This window comes from Protopterus annectens, chromosome 9.part0 (genome assembly GCF_019279795.1).
Source record: "Protopterus annectens isolate FY-2018-M chromosome 9.part0, PAN1.0, whole genome shotgun sequence".
NCBI classification, from domain to species: domain Eukaryota; kingdom Metazoa; phylum Chordata; order Ceratodontiformes; family Protopteridae; genus Protopterus; species Protopterus annectens.
Genome location: NC_056743.1, coordinates 1,848,936,914 through 1,848,954,994, shown reverse-complemented (window position 1 = coordinate 1,848,954,994; position 18,081 = coordinate 1,848,936,914).

Genomic DNA, 18,081 nt, shown 5'->3' with positions numbered 1-18,081 from the left:
ACACAAGGTGGTAGGTGTTTACACTGTGCTGTATGTTATTACTGAGACAGAAGACAGTAGGTGTTTACACTGTGCCTTATTTTATTATTGAGACAAGACAGTAGTTATTTACACTGTGCTGTATGTATGCCTAGTGGCTTAGACAACACCACTGTCCTGTGGTATCTCAACAAAGAGAGGGACCAAGTCATACATAATTTTCAGACTGGCCCTTCTAGTATGGGAATTGGTCAGCTCACAGGGAGTGACTCTGCAGGTGGTCTACATCCCCTCTCTCCACAACTCTCAGGCAAGACGATCTGAGCAAAACCTTCACAAATGACCATGAATGGATACTTCACAGGGATGTCTTCCTGCATATGGTCCACCAGTGGGGTACACCTCAAATAGACCTGTTTGCCTTCTCTATCAACCAGCAACCATCAACCAAGTTTTTGCACCAGGATACCAGACCTGCAGTCACTGGCAACAGATGCCTTCTCAATCTCCTGGAAGGGGAGATATCTATATGCATTCCCCCCTTCTCACTTATGCAGAAGGTACTGTTGAAAATCCAGCAGGACAGACAAAAAATATTGTTAGTGACTCCTTACTGACCAAGACAGCACTGGTTCCCCCTACTTCTACAATTGTCCAAGGGCAATCACAAGTTACCTCCCAGAGTGGACCTTCTCACACAGCACAAGGCATTCCAGATTTACCCACAGTGGCAGTCACTGCATCTCACCCTGTGGTTGATGGGACTCTAATCCCCTTCAGACACCTATGAGGATGTAGTCAGTGTCTTGCAGAAGGCCAGGAAACCAAATACAAGAAAATCCAACCTTTTAAAATGGAAAAGGTTTTCTATATGGTGTCAAAAAAGACAGGTGGACCCGCTTTCAAGTGGGACCCCTCAAGTCCTGTCTTATTTGTGTGAGCTACTGCAGACAGGCTTGGCTTTTTCTTCCCTTAAAGCTCACTTGTCTGTAGTTTCAGATTGCCTCCCTCTGGCATACAGGCTTCCAGCTAAGCTTTTCCTCAAAGGGGGTGCTTCACCTTAAACCTCCTAGGAAACCTTCTTCCCCACTGTGAGATCTTAACTTTATTTTGGGCAAAGCTTACGCTCCCTCCATTTGAGCCAGAAGACAAAGCCTCCCTAAAACATTGTACTTGGAAAACTGTATTATTAATACCATTGACCTCAGCCAGAAGAGTATCAGAACTAGTAAAACCTCTGGGAAGCAAGAACCTGACTCCCTCGTGCTTTTCAATTGTAATAGTTTGCACAGGTTTCTTTCCTGAGTGACCCCCCCCACCTGGGATTCAATGCATAAAGCAATTTCTACCTTCTCTGCTGAAGCTGGCTGTCTTAACTAAGTAAAACGTCTGGGAAGCAAGAACCTGACTCCCTTCAGCTTTTCAATTGTAATAGGTGAACTACAATTTAGTTTTTGTAAACTGTTGAGGCTTAATGGTGTATGCAGAACAACAGTGAAGGGATCTAGCCAATTGCCACTATATTGGGCTATACTACTTTGAATAAGCCTTACACTTGCACAGTGTTCCAGTCCCAAGCATTTACTTTTTAATTTGGTAAAGTAATTTTGCTCCCTTCTTATTGACTACATTTGCTAGTTTACCCCTAGGATCCAATTAAAATTAGCCTGAAAACTGGTGTAAAATTAAAAAAGAATAAAACAAATTAAAGTACAGACAAAAACATTGCTTACGTACAATCATACAAACCAAAAGCCCAAGGTAACTCTCAGAGTCAGTGTTAGCCCTGCTCTGCTCGCCTCATTCCGATCCCCTCCCCTCCCTGCCTCCAAATTTCACCCACCCCCACTAGTGCTAAATTTAAACCAGACTTTGCCACTCCCTTGCCACTCCCCTCCTGCTAAGTACCAATCAGCATCTCACACATCATTGAGCAACCCTGCCCCCTTAACACATTTCCTTCTCTCTCATTCTTCCACACCCTGTTAGCACAGTCAGCCATCAAATTTGGCCCGCCCCTATCAAAATGCAAACAAGCAAAAAAACACTAATTACCCAAATGCCTATACTGTTACTATTTTACCATCTCACTGCCTATGAACAAACACTTGACCATGGTATTCACTATCCAAATGGTTAGACACCCACAACTTCACACATAACACCAAACACTTTACCTTCCCCAGCACAATGAATATACCACCCTCTATAAAATATCACCCCTGCACAGCCACAAAACATAATCCTAAAGACAAAGACTATATAAAACTTATAAACAAACTCCTAAAACTCAGAATATTCTGTCACTATAACCTTATAACACATGGAGACATTCATCCCAACCCTGGCCCACTCACACCCAATAACCTCCACTCCCCTACCACAACTCCCACAGTCAAGCTACCCATGAATACTCCCACTAGTTCCCTCCTAGCATTTCACCTAAATATTAGAAGTATTAACAATAAGATTCCCAATCTACACACCCTCCTAGCAACCCACTCCCCAGACATTGTGTCTTACAGAAACCTGGCTAAAACCCAGTACTACTGACAATGAGATACTACCTCCAGGATACAATATTCACCGGTTAGACCATGCTACAAGGAAAGGAGGTGGGATAGTAGTCCTTTACAAAAATACTCTAACCATTAATAGAGACACCATTCAATCTCCCCATTTCAGTAACATGGAACTCCTCATAACCAAGCTACAGATTAATCAAAACAAACATTTGAACATCGTCTGTGCATACATTCCACCAGGCAATGACCTAAATACCCTAGAAGACCTCAATTACTGGTTATCCACTCCCTATCCCCAAGAAACCATAGTTCTTGGTGATTTTAACACTGAGTGACCCCCCCCCACTCATATTAACTTATATGGGTTTAAACAGACATACCCTCTCCCACTAAGATAAACAAACCAACCAACAAGGAAAGTATCCTAGACTGGATCCTAGTTAATAACCAACCCCAACTGTACACAGCTGGTACTCTCACTGATGACCTCAGCAACCATTGTCTAACCTATGTCATAAAACATAAGGCAGGAAACCCTCACCAGCCCAAATATAAAACATTTAGAAAAAGGAAAAACTTTGATGCTGCTATATTCCAAAATGAATTAAAAGCAGTTGACTGGTCAAAACTAAAAAATCTAACAGAGGAGGCCATAGATCACTTTAACACTAAATTCCTAAGTATCCGTGATTCCCATGCTCCAGCACATACAATAAAAACTAGATCTAATACAACACCATGGCTCACAAAAGATACCAAAGCTAAAATCAGAACTAGAAACAGAGCCTGGGCCAGCTCGAGAACAACCAAAGCCCCACTTGACCATCTAAAATATTGTCAACTCAGGAATGATACAAAAAAAATCTATTTTACTAGATAAAAAAAGCTTCTAACAAAATCTCCTACAAAAATACCACGACGACCCTCAAAAGTTCTGGGCAGGCTTAAATCAACTACTTTGTCCAGGCCACGCCACCACCCCAACCCTGGCTAACTACACCCATAGTTCCCCAGAGACCATAGCTAGTGCCTACAATCCAATCTCTAGCAAATCAACAAACCCCCTCTAACTTAAACCACATGCCTAATCTACCTAATAATCACTTGGAATTTAGCTTCCAACCAATATCCACTAGTTTTATCAAAACACATAAAAAAACTAAAACCTACCACCCTCACTGCTGACCTCCTCCCTGCAGAGTACCTACAAATAGCTGCAGATGCCATTGCATATCCCATATCTATCCTCATCAACAGAACCTTATCCGAAAATGCTATCCCCTCCCTCTGGAAAATATCTCACGTCATCCCACTCCATAAAGTTGGTAGCTCCTCAGACATATCCAACTATAGACCCATTGTCATTCTTTCCCCACTAGCCAAAATAATGGAGAAATGTGTACACAAGCAACTAATGCAATACCCTTCACAGAATAACTTACTATCTGACTCCCAGCATGGTTTCAGGCCATACCACAGCACCACCTCAGCCCTCATTTCCTTTACTACTGCCATAAACCAAAACAGGAATGACAATAGGCTAACCTCTGCCCTCTTTCTTGACTTATCAAAAGCCTTTGACATGGTCAACCATGAACTTCTCATTCTTTCACTAAAATCTATTTCCCTCAACAAGCCTGCTATTCAGTTGTTCCAGTCCTACCTGACTGGTAGACAGCAGGCAGTACTATGGCAGGGGAAACTCTCCAGCCAGTTACCTCTCACACTTGGTGTCCCTCAAGGGTCCATACTAGGTCCACTACTCATCTCTATTTTTATCAACAACCTCCACACTGCTATCCCTAAAGCCACCTGCATTCAATATGCAGATGATTCCACTCTCATCTGCTCAGCCACCTCCCCATCCGACTTGCAAATCTTAACCCAAAATACATTTAACACTATTGAGAACTGGCTCACCAACCAAAGCCTACTTCTGAACCCCAATAAAACTAAACTTCTACTCTTCTCTCCCACTAGTAGATCCACCACACTTTCATTCTCTGTCACATCTAACAATGGCACCACAATTTCCCCAGATAATCACACCAAACTGCTAGGGGTTATCATAGACAATAATCTCAAATTTGACCTACAGGTCAATAAAACCATACAGACCATCAATAAGGAGCTTGGATCACTGTATAGAAACAAGACATTTTTAATCCCACTGGCTAGGACTGCAATCGCCCAATCACACTTACTCTCTACTCTTTTATATGCCTCGCCTGTACTCTCAAACCTCAACAAATCCAAACTGGGTAAGCTGTCCCATAGCTACAATCATATTGACAGATTCGCCACTGGCTCTACCTATAGAACCCACCACTGCCAGAACCTTAAACAACTAGAGTGGCTAGAACTGCCCAGCTTAATTCAATTCAATCAACTCTTAATAGCGCACAAAATTTTGTACCACCCTGAGGATACCCCCTCACTTAAAAATGTTATCAAGCCATATAGCAACCTAAGATCCCTACGGTCAGCCGATAAACTACTGGTCCAAACCCACAAAGCTAATAACTCTGCTGGTGAATCCCTGATGCCAACTTCATTGGCAAAACCTGGAATTCATTGCCAAACTATATAACCCTACAATCCTCCAAATGTCTCTTCAAAAAAAAAAAAACCTCAAACAGTATCTCAAAGTGAATTGGCTATGCTCATGTACCAACCCTGATTAAGTTATAAACTAAAAGCATATTTTGCAATTATCATAACTTGTAACTACATCACCAAGCTCTGCTTCCAATCTGATGTCTCTTACTTTTTAATTGTCTGTCCGTGAGAATTGAGTCCCTACTAGGGAACACGACTAACCCATTGTATATAATCACTTTGTTTTTATATTTGTTTGCTAACTTCTGTGTAATCTATGTAAGTTTGTCTATGTGGAGCTTTTCGCCCCGGGCCTCCGCTGAAAATGGACATGTATCCAGTTGGACTATCCCGGTAAACAAATGTAAAAGAAATAAAATAAAATGTTATTACTGAGACACAAGGTGGTAGGTGTTTACACTGTGCTGTATGTTATTATTGAGACTCAAGAGAGTAGGTGTTTACACTGTGCTGCATGTTATTACTGAGACAGAAGACAGTAGGTGTTTACACTGTGCTGTATGCTGTTACTGAGACACAAGACAGTAGGTGTTTACACTGTACTGCACTTTATTTCTGAGACACAAGATGGCAGGTGTTTACACTGTGCTGCATGTTATTACTGAGACACAAAATGGTAGGTGTTTACTTTGTGCTGTATGTTATTACTGAAACACAAGACAGTAGTGGTTTACACTGTGCTGCATTTTATTACTGAGGGGCACTTTCAGACTGCCTATGCCTGCAGATGCCAACTCATTGTACCTGCTGTTTCCTAAACTTGTGAGGTTCATGCTAGCCAGATTGTGGACATGTCTTTGCTCTACAACCTATTACCTGCAGATGTTAAGTTGTCTATCTCGCCTTCATTCTTGCTGGATGGGTTCGGAGCCGACCTCGGCTCTGACTCGGCCACTCTAAAAGCTCGAGAGTTGGTTCCACCGGCTCGAGGCTCCCCTTATATCCCACAATGCTAGGCGTGAGTTACCCCAGATCTCGTTTGCCGCTACAGCGATCGAGGTGTTGGTTTTCTACCGGTTCTTGGTAAGTGACTTTCTTGTAAAGTTAGAATATTAAAACCCCTTTAATTTTAATATTTATACTTATTTCCCTTAGTTTAGAGGAATTCTTATCCCCTTTCTTGAAAATTCCTGTTTTTTTCCCACAAGAACTTTAAGTTCTTCCCTTGGGCCTACAGGCCTTTTTCTTTCCCTAGTGGAGTGTGTGTGTTATTTTTTCTTAATTTAAAACCTAGCTAGTTGTTTTATTTTAAGCTAAACTAGACAGGGTGTAATCAGTGTGTTTGTGACTGTGTGTGTGATTGCACCTTTGGGATGTCTAAAGAAGCAAAGGTCTCCGGATTCAAGAAGTGTGATGCGTGCTGTCAGAAAATGTCTCTGACAGGCGCTCACACTTCTTGTGTCTACTGTCTGGGACCTTTGCACCTGCAGGACTTCTGTGCTGTTTGCCATGGCTTCAGCCCCAGGGTCCTGCAGGAAAGAAAAAATAAGTTAATTTTAAGAGGCTTACTCAAGCCAGAGGATTCCCTTACTGTGTCTTCAGGGAAGCCCTCCAAGGCATCTAGGTCTTCGGCTCCGACAACTGAGCCGAGACCTAAGGCTTCTAAACCTCTGCCGGAGCCGATGAGTCTCAGTCCACAGTTTCTGTGGTTCCCTCGGCTCCGGCTGGAGCCGAGGTATTAATTCCGTGTCGGCTCCGACCAGACCTTCGGAGCCGACAACTAGGAAGAGGTCCAGGTCACCGTCCCTTGGCTCCGTTCATTCGGCTCCAGGATCTCCCCTGCTGTCTGAACGGAGCCAAAGATCTCACTCCTCTAGGTCATCGAGGCTGTCGGATCATGACCTTCAGAGGGTAGTGAGTCGACTTCTTAAGTCCAAGGCACTGGCCCAGATGCTTCAGAGCCCGACTCATCAGTCGATGCCTGCCCCTGTCCATCGATATATTCCTCCTTCGACTCTCTTGAGCTCGGAGCCGGGTCGTGTCGGAACCGAGACTGTGATAGCGTCGGAGCCGATACAATTGTCTTCGGCTCCGTCGTCGGCTCCGATTTCTTCCTTGGAAGAATCTCGGCGCCGGACTTCCCTCATCGGCTCCGAGGGGGTGAGTGGCATCGGACCCTTGTCCGACCCCCCTCTCCCTTTTGGTGCTTCGGCGCTGGTGAGTTCGACTCCGACATCGACCTCAGAGCCATCACTGTTGGTGCCGAGGGAGGTTCTTAGCTTCTCGGAGCGGGGACCTCTGGCTTTGCCTGACAGGGGTGCATTCGAGGTCATGCGGAGTGTGTTAGAGCCTGGCTCTACTCCACAGTCGGCTCCGTCCGCCCCTCCCTCTATGGTGCCTCAGGTCAAGTCGACTCACTCCCTCATCCCGGACCGCAGAGAGCCAGCTCCTCAGGAACCCCTGTGGGGATTTCATCCTCTTCCGAGGCCTCTCCTGATTTGGCAGAAGAGCCCCCTCGGAAGAGGAAGTGTAAGAGGAAACACATTGACTCACCTGAGTCCATCACATCTGACACAGATTTAGATGATTCTGTAGGTTCCCCACGTTCCCCTTCTGAAGATGTCTCATTTGCAGACATTCTAGAGATCCTGAAACAGAGGGGAAATTGGCCAGCCCTCAACCCTTCAGAGGATGAATCTGTGTATCTTGAGGCGTTTGGCTCTCGCCCTTCCACCTGCTGGGTGTCCCCTCCCTTTGACCCCCTCATGCAGGTGGTTGCTAAGAAGGCATGGACGGCTCCTGATTCAGTGGACCCCACTCCCAGGAGACCCTCCAAATTCATAACGGCACCAGCAGACAAACAGTTCTTGACAAAAGGAGTCTCTGTGGATGCTATGGTGGTAGCTGCTGCCACTAAGAAGGAGCTAGCTGATCCTTCAGTACCTGTACATCCACCTAACAAGGAATCTAGGTCCATGGACAGGTACGGGAAGCGGATGTTCTCATCAGCGACATTTACCATGCGTTCACTGAACTACCTATGCCATTTCACTCGTCTTCAAAGGGACTTGATCAAAGAAGCGAGTGAAATGTTAAAGGACCCTACAGCTGCGGGTTTCCAAGATAAGATGAACATGCAGCTGGCTACCCTTAACTCCATAACCAACTCCTCCATGCGCCTTCTTTCTTACGCGGCTGATGGAGCGAGTAGGGCCGCAGGGACAGGTGTGGCCTTACGTAGGCATGCCTGGATGCGGCTATGCAATTTTGCGGACCCCTTCAAGACGTCTTTCACAAACTCCCCATTTGATGGATCATCTCTCTTTGGTCCTCAAGTGAAAGAAACCTTGACTAGGTGCGAAACTGATGGCAAGACCCTTTCTGCCGTCGGAGTCCGTTTTTCTACTCCTTCTAGGCCTTACCGCAAAGGCCAGAAAGGTGGAAAGATGTGGTTCCGTAAACAATCTCAAGGGACTTTGCCTGACGCACAGAGTCGTTTCCCCGCCAGAGGCAGAGGCGGGAATAACAATGGTAGACGTCGCCCTAGGGGCAGGGGGGGTCCGCAGAACCAGGGCAATCGGGAAACCTTCTCTGACAAGCCCTTTCAGCATCCCTGAGGTGTTGCCTGACTGCCCACATTTGGAGGCAGTCGGGGGAAGATTGTCACTGTACCCAGAAGCCTGGCTATCCCTGACTCAAGACAAATGGGTACAGTCCGTCATTTCCGAAGGCTATTCTATCCCCTTTCTTTGCATTCCAAACCAATCAAAAAAATCCCTTCCAGATGTTCCACCCGCTCAAAGGGATCTAGCGGTTTTGGAAATTTCAAAACTGCTTGCAAAAAGAGCAATTCAGCCAGTTCCAGCAGACCAGCAAGGATCCAGAATCTACTCAAGGTTCTTTTTAGTTCCAAAGAAAACAGGGGACTGGAGACCAATTTTGGATCTCAGTATCTTGAACAGATCAGTCAAGAAAACAAGATTTTGGATGGTCACGCTGCAATCCATCCTTCCCCTTTTGGGCAAAGGAAACTGGATGTGCTCTATAGACCTTCAGGATGCGTACTATCACATAAAAATGAACAGACGCTCCAGAAGATTCCTCCGCTTCAGGCTGGGAACCAGTCATTTTCAGTTCAGGGCCCTGCCCTTTGGTCTCACCACTGCCCCCCGGGTGTTTACCAAATGCATGGCAGTGGTAGCTTCTCACCTGAGACGACAAGGATTCCAGGTGTTTCCATATTTGGACGACTGGCTCCTCACAGCTCCCACCAAGCATCTCCTTCTGGTGGCCAGAGATTACACCTTTCGCATTTGTCAAAAGTTAGGCATTTCAATAAACTGCGAAAAGTCTGTTTTGTCGCCTTGTCGTGCTATTACTTTCATAGGCGCAAATCTGGACACAGTGGACATGTCTGCGAGACTAACACATCAGAGAATAGCAGACATTCACAAACTGGTCTCACTCCTTTTCAACAACAACAGAATCAAAGCCAGGTTAGTTCTGAAGGTGTTGGGAATTATGGCGGCCATACCTCTGCTTCCGTTAGCCAGATTCCACATGCGGATCCTTCAATGGATGCTCTTCACACAATGGTCATACCAGCAACTTCCAATGTCTCACACCATTATGATCACGCAGGCGTGCAGAAATCATCTCATGTGGTGGATGTCTTCCCCTCAGCTCTTGTTGGGAAGACCCTTTGTTCCACCCCCTCTGGTTGCTACTCTGACAACGGATGCCTCCCTGATCGGGTGGGGGGGGCATTATCAGGGCAGGACGGTCCAGGGCACATGGCAACCAAACGAATGCCACTTGCACATAAATGTTCTAGAGATGAGAGCAGTGCTTTTAGCGTTGCAAGCCCTTCAAGACTCTCTTCCCTTGGGAACGATTGCAATCCAGACAGACAATATGTCTGTAGTGTGGTACATCAACAAACAAGGCGGAACCAGGTCATACCCCCTGTGTCGAGAAGCACTCAGACTGTGGCAATGGGCGATTTCTTCTCAGCGATTTCTGATAGCAACGCACATCCCCGGGAAGTCCAATCAAATTGCGGACAAGTTGAGCAGAGCTATTCTCATGCCTCACGAGTGGTCTCTGAAAGACTCTGTTGTGAGAGAAATTTTCCTCAAGTGGGGTCAGCCTTGCTGCGATCTTTTTGCTACTCCCCAAAACAGCAAGTGCAGAGAATTTTTCACTCTATTCCCTTTACCAGGCCAACCCAGCAGAGACGCTCTAGTCCAAGTTTGGCCCTGGGGACTTCTGTATGCATTTCCTCCCTTCCCACTAATCTCTCAAGTGATACAGAAAGCTATCGTTCAGAAGGCCTCATTGATCCTCATTGCTCCTTACTGGCCTCGACAGGTGTGGTTCCCCTTTCTACATCAATTTCTATTGGAGCGACCGTGGCATCTGGACCTAGTTCCAGATCTGTTGATCCATCAGTCGGGTCAGTTACATCGCTCCCTCCCCTCTCTGAACCTCACTGCTTGGTTCCTCCAGTTCCAACCTTAGCCAGGCTTCCTCAATTATCTCACTCCGTTCGAGATATTTTGATAGCTTCCCATAAATCTTCCACTCGGAAGATTTATTTGAGTAAGTGGAAACGCTTCACATATTGGGCTCAAGGAAGGGACATAGATCCTTTCACTGCTTCCATCCAAATAGTCCTTGATTTTCTAGCTGAACTCTTCCATGCAGGTTCATCTCCTTCTACTCTTAAAGTTCAATTGGCAGCTATTTCTAACTTTCATGTAGGTATTTCTGAGTCTGCCTTAATGTCCCACAAGCTTTGCAAAGCCTTTTTGAAAGGAGTTTTTCTTCTCAGACCTCCTATAAGAAATCCTCCTTCTCCTTGGGACCTACATTTAGTTCTTACTTCTTTGATTCTTCCCCCTTTCGAACCTGCAGCCTCCTGTTCTTTAAAATTGCTATCATGGAAGACTCTCTTTCTGGTAGCTATTACTTCAGCTAGAAGAGTTTCAGAACTTCAAGCACTCAGCTGTCGACCTCCTTATATATTGTTTCATAAGGACAGGGTATCCTTACGAACGAACCCGTCCTTTTTGCATAAGGTAGTCTCGACATCAAATCTAAATCAAAGCATTGACCTCCCTGTCTTTTTTCCAGAATATTCCAATAGGTCTGAACAAAAATTACACTGGCTAGATGTTCATCGTCAGTTGAGGTACTATTTGGATAGAACAAAACAATTCAGAAAATCTGACCAGCTGTTTGTCTCCTATGCAGAAGACAGAAAGGGACTTTCAGTTTCAAAGGTATCATTATCTAGATGGCTAACATCTCTGATTTCCCTTGTATATGAAATTAGACACCAAAAGCTGCCTGATAAACCTAAGGCCCATTCCACCAGAGCTTTGGCTACTTCTTTAGCCTTCCAAGACAGACTGCCTATTGACACCATTTGTGCAGCGGCTACTTGGGCTACTCCTCACACTTTCATTTCTCATTATAAGTTGGATTTAGCTTCTAGGCATAGAGCTAACTTTGGTTCCACTGTTCTCAGGAGTCTGTTCCGTTAGGCCACCCAGGACAAGGTGCTAGGGACGCGGTCCCATCCAGCAAGAATGAAGGCGAGATAGACAACTTAACATATAGAAGTTATGTTCTTACCATAACGTTCCATGTTAGTTGTCTTCTTCTTGCCTTCTTCTTGCGTCCCACCCTCCTGCCCCCTGGCCTGGACAGACCTAGAGGAGTTGTGATTGTGACCTCTCTTTCTACCACCTCTGTACTTAGGTATATGCTCTGCTGTGCATATTTCCTGGATCAGGATGTAGGTCACCCTTCTTTTTCCTTTATTTATAGAGGTGGACTTTGCTACTTATTCCATTACTACTATAGGCTGGGCCTAGCTTACAAACGAGATCTGAGGTAACTCACGCCTAGCATTGTGGGATATAAGGGGAGCCTCGAGCCGGTGGAACCAACTCTCGAGCTTTTAGAGTGGCCGAGTCGGAGCCGAGGTCGGCTCCGAACCCATCCAGCAAGAAGAAGGCGAGAAGAAGACAACTAACATGGAATGTTATGGTAAGAACATAACTTCTATTTTTGTAGCCATGGGAACTATGATTTATAGCATTGCTATGCATTCCACACCAAAGAACAACTTGGTGCTCAGACACAGTCTGTTCCCATCTGGAAATTCATATTCAGTTTACATTGCATGACATTATTGTTACATGGTACAAGCCTTGCTGTAGCATGTAGCACATTTTATGCAATCCAGCATTGTTGTTTAATCAGAAATATCCAAATCTTGTTGCTAAGATTTTAATATTGATTAATTAGTAAAGTGTTTACTCGGCTGGGTCTTCATGTAATTTGTAGATGAAATTTATATGCAACTGAATTTTACAATGTGCTCAAAACTGGGAAGAATTGTTTCTGAAATTCTTCTTAATAGGTTATATGTGATAGAACATTTTAGATCCCTTTTATTGGATTACTTTCAGAAGAGAAAAACAGAGATAGTAAAACATTTCTAGATGTATAATGTATAGCAAATCAGAGTGGTATAAATGTTACACCAAAATAAATTACAGTATAATAGGAAAACACTGAAAAAACGTACAGCATTAGCTATCCGGGTCAGCTGTAGTTAATCAAGGGTGAAAGCATAAGAATCTGCACCAGGCAGGTGATCTCTTGAGTAACATAAAGCAGTGGGAAACATATTAACACCTAATAGCCACATCATACATCAGCAGCAAGATCTCCCAAGAAACTAGCTAAAGCATTTCCCATTGGAATGCAATTATATATGTGGTGTAAGTAGTTAGAAAAGCAAAGTTCTCTCAGCTCTCTCTAGGCTGCTGTCACCAAAAAAATGGGAGATTCTCAAAAATACCACTCAAAGGTAAATGAAAGGGAATACTGGACACTGTAAACACTGATATTTTCCAGTTCTAACTCATTGGCCACAGTAAAGATCATTATGAAGTACCACAGACAATGCCAATTGCAGTTGTAAGGTTAACCTGTCTCAGGAAACACCTGTGGTCAGTGGGATATCATGGAGTTCAGTGTTTGGATCTGTGTTCATGTCTGTGTTTGTATCAGACATATTAATAGGCATGAAGAGCAGGGTTAGCCTATTCATAGATGCCAGCAAAATAGGAGCACTAGTAGGGAATGTGGGAGTCAGTCTATGTAGGTTCATGAGAAAACTAAATGTTTAACTAAACTAGAAAAGACAGACCAAGAGAAGGTGTTCAGGGTAGTGATAAGCATGACAATGAACCATCAAATATAGGATAACAAGGCTGCAATGTCAACAGGATTCTGGGATGCATCCTGCAAGGAGCAGACTGCACATAACAGTTGATCATACTCTTCAACAGAGAGCAACGGTGAGATCTTGAGTATAGTACTGCATGCAATTATTGCCAACAATGCAGTAACAGAGCAGCTGCACTACCGGAAAGGGCACAGATAATACTTACAGGAGTAGCATGCGAAATGGAGGAGTCTTATTGTGATGAAATGTTGGAAAATGTGGGACTCAGGAGCCTGAAAACAAAAACAGGTATGGGAGACATCCGTTTCCAATGCAACAGAAACATCATCAGACAGATACACTACCTCACATCTTTTAAATACCAAAAAGACATCACTTCCTTAAGGGATGAACCTCACTTCCTTGAGGGGGTGGGGCCCAAGTGCACGGCATGTTATAAAACATCTTATGCAACATCTCACTTTCTAAGAAAGGTGGCACCAAAATGCAAGATACCAAGTTACAAAACATTTTGTTACATACATAAAATCCTAGTCCATTTTGAATATTAAAAGTTAAAAGGCATATGTAAAAACAAAGAAGTTAATGTCAATAATAAAACTGCATTAGTTATTTTATATACTAAAAAATACATATCATTTTGTAATAAAAATCAAATAATACCTGCTTCCAACTTTAAAATAGGTTTGATCGATATGTGCTCATTAAGCCCTGGGGGGGTAGTGGCATTTAACAGAACTTGCCAATACAGTTCCCTTTTCTCCACTAAGGTCCACCAGTCACCTCCTCTACCTTGTGCACCCACCTTTTCCAAAATAACAAATACAAATTTCTTATAACCAGGACGTGGTGGAATGTTTATAAAGTGCATTACTTGTATTTTTTGCTCTTAATAGCATAAAGATGCTGATAAATTCTCATACGTAAGGGGTCGTTAGTTTTGCCAATACAAAAAGCAGAACAAGTGGCACAAAAACTGATATAAACAACCCCCTTGGTGTTACAGTCATATTTACCTTTAACAGTAAACAAGAATGGGCAACCTTGAACAAGGAAGCTATTAACTTCCAGGATATACCTGCATTGTTGGCAGGCCCCACATTTTTTCATTCCACACCCATTGGTGTGGCCATTCACTTGTTGCTTGTTGGTTTCAAAAATACCTTTAAAGTTTTTATTATTTTTATAAACGAATTTGGGTTCTAGACCCAACCTACCCATAAGTCCCAATGATCCAAAAACAGTTGCCCAGTATTTGTTAATAGTGTCCTGTAATAAATAAATACCTGGATTGTATTGCAAAACAAATACTTGTGACAAGTTATGCTGATCATGTTGAGTGTTAGTTCCTTGACCATCAAGATTAATAGAGTTGGTACCCACATCATTGTTGCATAAAAGGGGCTTATATCTAACATCCCTGTTTTCCATAACATAATCAATGGTGCTATCCAAAAAATCTTTGGGGTAACCCCTTTCGAGGAACATACCAACCAATTTTGCAACCTCTACTTTGAGCACTTCACCATCTGAAACCAACCTACATAGCCTGATTAACTTAAGGAAGTGATGTTTTTATGGTATTTAAAGGATGTAAGGTAGTGTATCTGTTTGTCTGATGATGCTTCTGTAGCACTGGAAATGGAAGTGCTTTCATTTGTTTATTAAAATACCGTTTTGTGGCTTTGTAGCAGCATTTTTTCTTCTTGCAGTGTCACTTTTCGCTGTTGGGCTTGGTTACTAGGTATGGGAGACATGATCCAGGTCCCTAATATTTTAAAGGGGAGTTGAGAGAGGACAGCTGAAGGGGAAAGAAGAATGGGGATGTGGGGACATCAGTTTCAGACGGAAGGATAAAGAAAACATATTCAGTAGGAAACTTAGGAACAGTTTTCAGAGAGAGACAGTAGTGAGTACAATGAAAGATCAAACTCATTGCATGGTGAGCAGTAACTTTTGTCACCAGATATACAAATGACAATAATTTAATTACAGGTATCATACGTAAATATTGGCATATACTCAGTCTTGAGCATGATATATGTAAGATTGTAGGTATACAGCCAAGTTTTACGTATAGGAATAGTAAAAACCTAAAGAGAATTTTATGTATTGATCATAGCACATCATCAAAACAGTCACATTCTCTGAAAGAAAGGAAGCCTTTTGGAACTTTTCCTTGTGGTTCCTGTGATCTATGTCCTTTTATCAGTAAAAATAAAATTTTTCAGCACCCTAATATGGTGTTTAGTTTTACACCTAGATTCTTTGCTTCTTGCAATAATTCAAATTTGATCTATCTGGCAACTTGCGAACAATGCCAAGCCTTTTATGTGGGCTTGACATCTCGAAGGCTTAGAGATAGGATTTATAATCATATTTATGACACACACACACACACACACACACACACACAGAGTTTCATAGTTGCCATGTCTGGGATAAGAACTCCTATTTAACTAGTACATCATACTATAGGATTACGCAGTTATAGCATGCTCCACAAAGCTTACTGGGCTGTTGCTTCCCCAAAGGTGTTTTTCAAAGTGAATGACATCAGCAGGATTGCCAAGGTAGGGCGATGGAAAATGTAGTTCATAGGTTCATAGGTCATAGGTTGGTACTAGGCTATCGGCCCTAGGGCCTATACAAGCCTAGCCATGACAATTCCCTGGCTATTTCTTCCCACAATATTTACTTCCCTGGTCCCCTGTCTAGCAGGGTGACTGACATGATCCCCGGGGTGAATTTCCTATCTCCCAGCCAATCGTCAAGGTTACTTTTGAAGAGGGCCAAAGAGGCACTCTACTTAACATGTATGAGCAGTCTGTTCCAGAGTCTGGGGAGTCCCTGGGTCAGGAACTCATCCCTCCAGCATGTTTTGTTCATTGTGATGACAAGGTTTGGATCGGCTCTGAGGGATTAGGATTTCTTTAAGTGTAGCATGTCCAACAGCTCTGGGTTTGGCATGGCATTGTATGTTAAGCAGAGATCACCTCTGAGTAGATGATATGTCGCAGACTATAGCTGGAAGATTTGAAGATGGTCTGCATAGGGCATCTGCTTTAGGCCTGTGATTCTTTTAGTGAGGTATTTCTGCAGCCTTTCTAGTTGTTGCAGATGTCTTACGTGGTACATGCCAAAAGGGTCATTCTATTCTATACTGGATCTACTGAGAGATGACTATAGTGGGACAATGGCCTCCTTTTTTTCTGGATGAAAATCCCTTAGTGATGAGGTGTGTCACATAGGCGGATTTCCCAACTGTTGCAATGATGTGGTTATCGAAGGTGAGGCCACTGTCCACATGTGTCTCTAAATCTCTTATCATACTTTTGGTGTTTAGTGTGCTGCCACCTATGTGGTACTTAATAAAAACAACAGTTGAGCAAAAAAATCACCTTTACTAAAAGACAAAGCTTTCAGGTTAAGAAACCCTTTTTCAATGAATAACAATAGGTACACTCAAGACACCTGTATAAATACAAACCAGAGCATCATATGACCCGCAGCCAAGATCACATGATCAATTAAACTCATAATTATATAGCAAAATACATATAAAATCAAAACATGTCCACATATATATATATATAAATAAAAATAAAAATGTACATATAAACACATCTGAAAAAACAATTTTTAAACAAAACAATTATGGCTGCAAACACACATAAATTCCAAGAACAATTTCAATTATACAGAAGCTATGTTAAAATCACTTCAGTCTAGTGTGTTGTATCTTAACAAAGACTGGTTTTAATGAAACGCTTGCATTCAATCCAGGAAATATATCGGCTGATAGTCTCACAATCCATTCGTATTCTCTAAGATTTAATAAATTACATAGGTCCACCCCTCTAATAGATACACTTACACAGTCTATAACTCTAAACTTAAACCTATGGGTAATCCCACAGCACTTAATATGCTTAGATAAAGCATTAGTTTCACTGCCCTTCCTTATGTTGGATTTATGTTCTATGATTCTCTCCTTGAGCTTCCTAACAGTTTTTCCAACATAAAAGGATGGACAGATTTCACACGTTGCTAAATAAACAACATTGCTTGTGACACAGGTGGCAGAACAATGAAAAATAAATACTTTCTTAGAAACAGGATGAACAAAACTATTATCATAAAGTGAATCAGCACTTTTACATTTAAAGATATCACTACAGCAGCTACAATTATGGCAACGAAAAGTGCCATTCCCCAGCTACACTCGCGACATAAACCCGGGTTTTATAGTATCAAAGTTCCTTTATAATTCCTAACATACTTTTATAGTCTGCGATGTTCCATAAGTAAAGCTGGGCTTTTGGTCACCCACAACTTTCCTAATATCTCTCCTGTGCTAAAAGAACCTTCCAATATCTCTCATTATTATATTTCTCTAATGGTACATGACGTGGTATTATACGGAAGTAATGAATTCTCAACCCTACTTCATTCGGATAGAAGTACTTGGACAACACACAATTCCAACATCCTCAGATAGTTCTTTTGAGAAAATAGGTTCATACAATACATGTCCCTATTAGATATAATATATTCTCTCAGCTTCTGAGTCAGTACTTCTGCCAAGGGATATCCACTTTCCCTAAACTCATCATTACAGATTTCACCTAATTTTATCATTTTAAGAACACAGCATTGTCAGTGTTCAATCTACTGACCCTGCGCCATTTGTGCTCTTAACTATACCCTTAAAGACATGAGGTGCATGCATGCTGGACGCATGAAGATATC